This window comes from Salvia splendens, chromosome 13 (assembly GCF_004379255.2).
Source record: "Salvia splendens isolate huo1 chromosome 13, SspV2, whole genome shotgun sequence".
NCBI lineage: Eukaryota > Viridiplantae > Streptophyta > Magnoliopsida > Lamiales > Lamiaceae > Salvia > Salvia splendens.
Genome location: NC_056044.1, coordinates 16,903,179 through 16,912,313, shown reverse-complemented (window position 1 = coordinate 16,912,313; position 9,135 = coordinate 16,903,179). Strand labels below are relative to the sequence as shown.

Below are 9,135 nucleotides of genomic sequence, written 5' to 3'. Positions count from 1 at the left end.
CTTCGGGATCGTGTCATTTATTCGAAGAGAGGGGGCCGAGCTCCCAAACCACCTGTCAAATTCTCTCCACACGCTACACGCTCCTCGGCCCTGGATTAATAGATGTTGGAGGGATTCGATATTATGGCTCCCGGGGCAGCATTGGCATTTCGAGGCCAACTCGATCTTCCTCCACTGAAGTTTTGTATCAGCCGGGATGTGATTCGACAATAGTCGCTAGTTAAAGATTGCCACGGAATTAGATAGGCCAGCTCTCCAAATAACTTCGAGACCCTGTATTCTCGGCCTGTGTGTACGTATGGTGTCCCATGTTGTTGCTATTGAGAATTCCCCGCGTCACCTTAGGATGTCCGGCTCCCCAGTAACGATCAGGGTGTCAAGGATTTGGTATATTACCGATTGTGGAAGTCCGGCCTGGTCGTGGAGCTGCTGGAGCTTACTCTCATTCCAAGCTCCGTCTGTGATGAAGTCCGCTACCAAAGAGGTGTAGGCGCCCCTATCGTCAAGGCTGAGATCCCTTAGATTTGGCATCTCCCGCCCATAAATCATCCCAAAAATAGACATCACCTTTTCCAATTACCCATCTGATGTAAGGGTTTGCATGATCTCGCGCACGCAACAACCTCTTCCAAGTCGCGCTGTGTTGCCCGGACGGGTTGGCCGCATGGGGGGAGGTTCTTTTGCAATTCTTTGCCTTCATGTACTTTGCCCATAGCAAGCTTTGCTTTCGGAATCTCCACCATAGTTTGATGTTGAAGGCATGGAGGATTTCCTTGGAGTTTCGGATTCCGAGCCCCCCTTAAGAGGTTGGGAGGCAAATCTGGTCCCAACCAATCCAGTGTGTGTCTTTTTCTTCTCAGTCGTCGACCCCAAAAAAACCTAGCCATTTGTTGATACAGTTGTTTAAGCGCCTCGGAAGTTGGCTCAATGGCTTGGAAGATATAGAGTGGGACTGCTTCAAGAGTACTTTTGATAAGGGTGAGCCTTCCTCCAAAAGAAAGGTGCCGATGAGCCCAGCCCAACACTCTCGCGGCAATCTTTTCCTGTAGGAACATGAACATATCTGTATGCTTAACACCACGATAAATAGGAACCCCCAGGTATAGGAAAGGGAAGGTACCTCGTGAGAAGCCGCCCTCGGTCTGGATTAGGTCAGCACTCCCCTCATGTTTTTTGGCAATGTAGAAACTGCTTTTTGTAAGGTTAATCTGCTGGCCAGAAACATCCGCATATTTGTCGAGACAAGCTCTAAGTCGCCTAAGGGGTACTACCTCTGCCGCTTGTGTGAAAATTACAATGTCATCGGCATAGGCAAGGTGGCTAATCTCCATACAGCCTCGGCTGGCCTTGAAGGTCATCTCTTTTTTCCCCAGAATGAGCCTATCCAAAGCCCTCGAGAGATATTCCGCAGCGATCACAAATAAATCCGGTAAGATTGGATCGCCTTGTCTAAGGCCACGAGACGACTTGAAGAACCCGGACGGAATTCCATTAATCAAAACCGAAAACCAGCTCGATCCCACGCACCTCTCGATCATGGATATCCACCCAGCAGGGAAACCCATTCGTTCCAGCACCTTGATCAAGAGGGGCAAACCCGGACCTCATCATACTCCCTTTCAAAAGGCAAAATACAATTCAGCACAAACCAAAGACTATACATTCCTTTCAACCAACACTCGAGCCTATTCTTCATCTTCATTTTGGACCCAAATGTTCGGGATTCCCATTGCATCCATCCTAATCATCGCTGTGAGGTGCCTTGGTGTCGTGAGGGCATTCATATGGCAGTAGTCATTTCTTTCTAATCCCATTTTGGCGAGGAGATCTCCTGCTCTATTCCCTTCCCGGTGGATGAAGGTGATACAAGTGTTCTGGTGGCGCTTGAGGATTGCGAGTCGCGCCATCGCCCGGCTAACATGGGCCGGTCCCCAGCATGTGCCATTAAGGAGCTTGACCGCTTGTTGTGCATCCGACTCAACCCATATAGGCCTTCTGAATTCTGCGGCGAGTGTCAACCCGAATTGGATGGCCAGAAGCTCCGCTTCGAGGGCTGAGTGAGCCTCGAGTGGGGAGGCAAAGGCTGCAAGCATGTTGCCCTCCCGGTCACGAACAATTCCTCCCCCCCCCGGCTTTATCCGTTGCCTCAATGTATGCTCCATCAGTGTTGAGTTTGTTCCATGGTTCATCCGGCGGGTTCCATTTGACCACCATCACAAGGGGACTGGTCCTCCGTGGCTCGGCCTGACTCGGGACGTTGATCTTGAGGCGTTGTAGGATCCGTTGGCCATGCTATTTCTAAGGAACATTTGCACTTGCCATACCACATTGAAAGGCTTAAATTGGACTGATTGATGGCGACTCCTGTTTTGCTCCTCCCAAATGAACCAGAGAATAAGGCACGGCATCGCCCGGCTGAGAGGGATTGAGATGGCATCCAAATTCCAATGCGGCCCTATTGAACCGAGCGTTGAATCCTTGCAACACCTTTTTATTCAAGGCCATGGGGCAACTAGCATATGGAGGGAATTTGATGGGTGGTTCGTGGGTTCTTCTCCGCCGATCAGAATCAATGATACAATCCCGGAGAGAGTCGACGTGTGGTCACGAAGGACACAACAACAAGATAAGAAACACTTGTGCCATGCCTTGCCATATCTCATCATGTGGTTCATTTGGGCGGAACGAAATAGGAGCCGACATGACCAAGTCCCCTTCAAACCATACAATATGATATGGCAAGTGCAAACCTTCATCCGGAATGGTATGGCTATTGGTACCATCAAGACAAAGCTTTGGAGAGGCATGCTCTTGAAGACGAATGTCCCAAGCCAAGTCAAGTCGCGAAGGCCAAGACCGCTTGCCATGCAAGTCAAGTGGCACCCCCCGGACCAGCCCTGGATAAAGATTAACACGGATGGTGCAATTTTGTTGGTGACGGGCAAGGCCGGAGGAGGAGGGGTAGTACGAGAGGATACCGGGAAAGTCCTTGCCGCATTCGCTACCCCACTCGAAGCTCAATCAGCCCTTGAGGCCGAACTTAAGGCCATCCACCACGGCCTCGTCATAGCCAAGGAGTTCAATCGGCCTATTTGGATTGAATCAGACTCCGAACAAGCCATCAAGTTCTTCAATGGTACAACCTGGGGGCCGGCGCATATCTGCCGGACCATGGCGCGCCTCGCCATCCTCAAACAACAACACCACATCCGAGCCACCTTCATCCACCGGGAGGGAAACAAAGCGACTGATTGGTTAGCCAAGATGGAACTGGACCTTTCAAGCTTCCGTCACATGTCCGAACAAACGATCCCTAGAATGCTCAAAGCCATCATCCGTATGGACGAGATGGGCCTCCCCAACATTCGAGTCCGGAATGAAGATCGCGAGTAAACAGGGGGCCGAGGAGGGACGGTTTGATCATGAGCTCAACGGACGCTGGAGAGTATGGTGGTGTCGCGCTACCCATGGCATGTCCCCCTCTTACTCTTATAGCGTAATTGTTCTAGTGGTTCTTTGTAATTATTTTTGGTTTCCCTAGACTTAGATGGTTCGTCCTTCTTGTATCCCCTCGAATGTAACATCTTTCGCATTGCAATATAGGGATGAGGGACCCACGAACCCTCCACCGAGAAGGTCTTTGATTAAAAAAAAAAAAACACCCTCACATGCCACCCCAACATCTAGCATAGGATTCACGTGGGGTGTGGTACTTGCATCATGTGGGTGGTTGACCAACTCCAACTCCTTTCGTGCTTCACCAAGATTCCGGCCATCTGGCGCCGGCGACGTTCCGGCCACCACCTCGTGGTCGAGCCCAACCCTTTCACGCTTTGGAGCATTCCCATCCTTTGCCATTTGAGCTAAAGTGCTCAACATTTCCCCAATAAGGACTCACTTATTTTCCGGCGACTCATTTTCTTCTCCATGGTGTTTGGCGAAGATGCAAAATTAGCCATTTCAAAGACCATCTTCTTCTTAGCCCTACTAACCTCCGAACCAGTTTCGAGGCCGACGCGTTTGAGGGCACGTCGTGATTTCTCCGGGTGCGGCGTGCCAACCCTTTTCGTTTTTGCCCGTGCTATTGAGTGAAAGTTCCATTCCGGCGAGGAGAGGGGCTGCACCGGGTGAATCAAGGCCGTGGTATCCCCCTCCGACAACTTATCACTGGCCTTCACCATTTGTGGGATGCAACAATCACATTTCACCTCCCTCAAAGGGGAGGGAGGAAGAGAGGGTGAATTCTAGAGAGAAGGGAGAGCTTCTCACTCTAGAATGGCGCATTACTCAAAAGGCCTTCTTCCAAATGAAATGATCCTGCCCAGTCTTTAAGTATCTCGGCTATATAGAAATTACTCTTGGCGAGGTTGATTTGTTGGTCCGAAACCTCCGTATAAACTTCAAGGCATGATCTTAGGGGCCTAATAGATGGCGCGGCCGCTTGGGTGAATATGATGATGTCGTCGGCATAGGCTAGATGACTTATCTCCATGCAGTGCCGAGCTGACTTAAAAGACATCTCTTTGTGTCCCAGAATAAGTTTATCAAGCGCCCTTGAGAGGTATTCCGCCGCGATCACGAACAGAGCCGGGGAAATGGGGTCACCCTGTCGGAGACCTCGGGTAGATTTGAAGAATCCCGAGGGGGCGCCATTAATTAGCACTGAGAACCAGCATGTGCCAATGCATCATTCAATGAGGGAGATCCAAGCTTCCGGGAATCCCATCCGACGTAGGACCTTGATGAGGAACGGCCACTGGAAGCGGTCATAGGCTTTAGCCATGTCGATTTTAAGGGTAACGTTCGGGGTAGGCGCGCACCTTGGTAGCTCGTGGAACATCCCCTGGGCAAGGAGCACGTTGTCGTTCAAAAGTCGTCCCTTCACGAACCCACTTTGGTTTGGGGCAATGACACGGGGGGGGGGGGAAGGAGTTAACCTTTTTGTGAGGACCTTTGTGATGATCTTGTTGATCACATTGCTCAGACTGATGCTCAAGGAAGTCTTACGAGCTTTTAGTATCAAGTTGTGGTGGCGGTTTAGGGAACAAAACTCCCTTTGGGCTACGTACATGATGGCCAAATATTGCCATAAGGCTTCTCCACTCACAGCTAAAGCCATGGGGAGGGGCAGCCCTACTTGGAAGAGGATTTTGAATGCCCGGGCCCAGGCTCAACCGCACATTCGATGGGTGGTGGGAGAAGGAAAGATGCTATTCTGGGACGTCTTATGGCTCGGAGAACTTCCCTTAAGAGAACTTAGCCTTGACGATAGAGGAAGGAGGGCCTCTTGAGCCCGTGGCGGATTATATTACTGATGGTGCATGGGATGAGACTAAGTTACGGATCCTTCAAGCACAAGCTGGCCTAGCACAACATATCGTCCAGAGGATTCTCGATACACCAATCATCTCGGACGGGCCGGATGTGCCAAGATGGAAGTTATCACGTAATGGAGAGTTCTCGCTAGCTACTACATGGGAGACCTTGAGAAGCCAAAGGCCGATTGTTCAGGGCCTGAATGACATTTGGAGAGCGGGCCTCACATCATCTATTGCCATCTTTATATGGCGACTACTCTCCAACCGCATTCCGGTGGATACAAAGCTACAATGGAGACGAATGGAATTGGCGTCCAAATGCCAATGCTGCCCACATAGACCAAGGATCGAATCTCTCCAACATCTCTTCATACAAGGGGACGGGGCTCGCGGGATATGGAGGGAATTTGATGCATGGTTTGAGGGCTCTTCATCACCTCTACGGATCAATGACAATATACCGGATCGGCTTGAAGTCTGGGCAAAGAGAGTTCGTCAATCGGGTAGGAAACACTTAAGTCGGGCCTTGCCGTATCTCATATTATGGTTCATTTGGGCAGAACGGAATAGAAGTCGCCACCAGTCCGAACAATTTAAGCCATTTAATGTAGTCTGGCAAGTGCAAGTCTTCATCAGAAATAGTATGGCTAACGGGATATACAAGAGGAAGCATTGGAAGGGAGTTCGCCTCAAAATCACCATCCCAAGCAATGCTGAATCACGGAGCCATAGGCCGCTAGTGATGGCAATTAAATGGCACCCACCGGATGACCCCTGGATCAAGCTTAACACCGATGGTGCGTATGTGGAAGCGTCGGATAAAGCCGGGGGAGGTGGTATCATCCGAGACCATACCAGAAAAGTGCTTGCAGCGTTCGCTTCCCCGCTTGCGGCTCACTCAGCCCTGGAGGCAGAGCTCCATGCCGTTCATCTCGGATTGGACCTTGCCTTAGAATTCAATCGACCTATCTAGGTTGAGTCGGATGCACAACAAGTGGTCCAGCTCCTAAATGGTACAAGTTGGGGTCTGGCACACACTAGCCGGGTGTTGGAGCAAATTTCACTCCTCAAGCGCCATCAAGACGTGCGAGCCACCTTCATTCATCGAGAAGGGAATAGGGCGGGAGACCTTCTAGCTAAAATGGGATTAGAATGTCACAACTACTACCGAATGAGTGCCCACACGATGCCGAGACACCTCAGTGCGATCACTAGGATGGAAGCAATGGGAGTTCCGAACATTTGGGTCCAACATGAGGATGAAGAATAGACTGATTTGGAGGATAGGAGGGTATCGACTTTGGTCTTTGTTTAATTGTATTTTGATTTTGTAAGGGAGTATAATGAGGTCCGGGCTTGTTGCTTGGGACTGCACTCTACTCCAAGATTGTTATGGCACATCACTTTTGGGTTTGGCCACATTTTGTATGTACCGTCTTTTGAAATGTAGGGATGAGGGGCCCACGAACCCTCCACCATGATGGTGTTGGATAAAAAAAAAACATTGCACAGACTGATGGGGCGGTAGTCCCCCCACGATTCAATTGTGAGCTTCTTGGGGATAAGGACTATGCTCATTGCCGTGACACTCCGATAGAGGAATGCCCTGAGGAAGAATTGTCTAGCCGCATTCACCACATCATTTCCCACAATATCCCAACACGATTGGTAGAAGGTGGTCGGGAAGCCATCCGGCCCTGGCGCACTGTTTCCAGATATATCGAACACAACTCGATTAATTTCATCCCTTTCTGGTGGCTTAGGGAGATCCTGAAGTTGTTCCGAGGGTGGGAGTTGTTTGATCAAGTCAAGATTCGGTTCCCCGGTGATTTCCATTCCATTCACGGAGATTTTATGGATGCGCAACCGGATCCTCTTCTGTTTAACCCAACTTTGGTAGAATCTTGTGTTCATGTCTCCATCTGCTAGCCACCGGAGAGCCGCTTTCTGTCACCAGTAGTCTTCCTCCATTTTGAGGAGAAGGATGTAGTTAGCAATGAGCTTGTTCACCAGGACTCTGTTTTCGGCCGAAGGGTTTGATTCAAACTCGCACTGGGCCCCGACCACCTTGTCTTCCATTTCCTATAGATTGGCGTGTATATTCATTCCCAAAGACTTCTCTATTCCATTGTCTGAGAGTTCTCTTGGTGCGCGCAAGCTTAATTTGGAGATTGAGCAATCCCTCGGCCTCGGTGGGTTGGGACCAGGTATTGCGCACAAGATCCAAGAAACTTTCGTGGCGGATCGACATGTTTTGGAATCTGAAAGCCTTTCCTCCTGGGTGTCGGTTGGGGCCTCGGCATTTAGCCAGCACCGGGCCATGATCCGATGAGACACGTGGGAGATTAGTGACTCTCGTCGCCTCAAACACCTTAGGCCAAGGGGTCCCCTCAGTGAGGGTCGAGATTTCTCTCATCTTATCCCAAAGGTGATATCTATCCGCCCGCGAACACTTAGCGTATATAGCCGAAACTGAGATGGGATTCTCTAGGGGCGGAGATAGGAGACGGCAGTATAGCACCTGAATCGAATCATCTTCCACAACAAAGTTTGCACCCTCCTCGACAAAAATCCAGATTTTTCCATTAGCATTTGAGCCTTTGAAAATTAGCCCCATAGCTCTAGAGAATTTCTCCGGGTTGGGGATTGTAAGCGGCTCCATAATTGCAAGAAAGTGCACATTGTAAGACTTAATTGTCAGCTCTAGAGACTTAGTTGTTCCGTGTCACTCTCAATCTCAAAGTTTTTTTTTTACAAGGAGAGCCAAGTTTTTTTGTACTTAATTAATAGAAAAGAATGTAAAAACTCAAAAGGTATATATAAATGAGCTAAATGAGACAAAAGAATATATCTAAATTACTTAAAATACTGATCACCGAATTATACAATCGAACTTGAAACTAATAATAGCCAACAAAATTCACTGAACACTTGTTCATGAACTCTTACATGTAACGAAATAGAAGTTTGACATAAACTTAAGAAAGAAAAAAAAGAAGACAAAAACCAAGATTCAGCATTTCATCAAAAACATTAGCAGCAAAATCACTTAAGATCTAGGCTTCTCCTTCTTCTCCTTGAAAAGGGCAAGGAGGGAAATGCCAGATACTTTCACCACCTTAAATCTAACGCCGGGAATATCTCCCACAGCATGACCCTTCCGTCCGAATCCGGCAATCAATACTTCGTCCCACATTTTCTTCGATGTAGTTTAAGCAATCATCGTTAGGTACGAAGGCAGCAATCTTCTTTCCGTTCTTAATAAGATGAACTCTAGCACATTTACGAATGGCAAAGTTAGGCTGCTTAGCTTCAATGCCTATCTTCTCCAGCACGATGCCCTTAGCATGAGACGATACAGAGAAAGGTTTTTTCCATTCGTTTCCAAGGTGAGACTTCTTGTATAACTTGTCAGCCCACCTCTGCGTTCTGCGGTGGGACTTGAGCTTGAGCCCGGCTCCCATTCCACGTGTCTTTCCCATTGTTGCTGATTTTTGAAAACGCAGGAACGGAGGGTAGCGCCTGAAACTTTTACTCTCAATCTCAAAGTTGTCTCCCTCCTTCGCAAAAATCCAGATTTTCCCATTCATGTTAGAGCCTTTGTATTCCAGCCCAATAGCCCTTGAGAATCTATCCGGGTTCGGGGTGGTAAGTGGCTCCAAAATAGCAAGGAAATTGATATTATTATTTTTTATTATTCTCTTTAAAACGTTTTGGGTTGGCGCATTCGCGATTCCCCTAACGTTCCAAAACATGAGGGGACCCCTTGAAATTGGATGATCTGCCTATCATTGCATCTTTGACTTGGATCGACCTC

At 48.8% G+C, this 9,135-nt stretch overlaps 1 pseudogene; it reads right to left on the bottom strand.

Annotated features, from left to right (window-relative positions):
• Positions 1-8,278: 8,278 nt before the first annotated feature.
• On the bottom strand, positions 8,279-8,845 carry LOC121761509 (annotated as a pseudogene).
• Between the last annotated feature and the right edge of the window lie 290 nt (positions 8,846-9,135).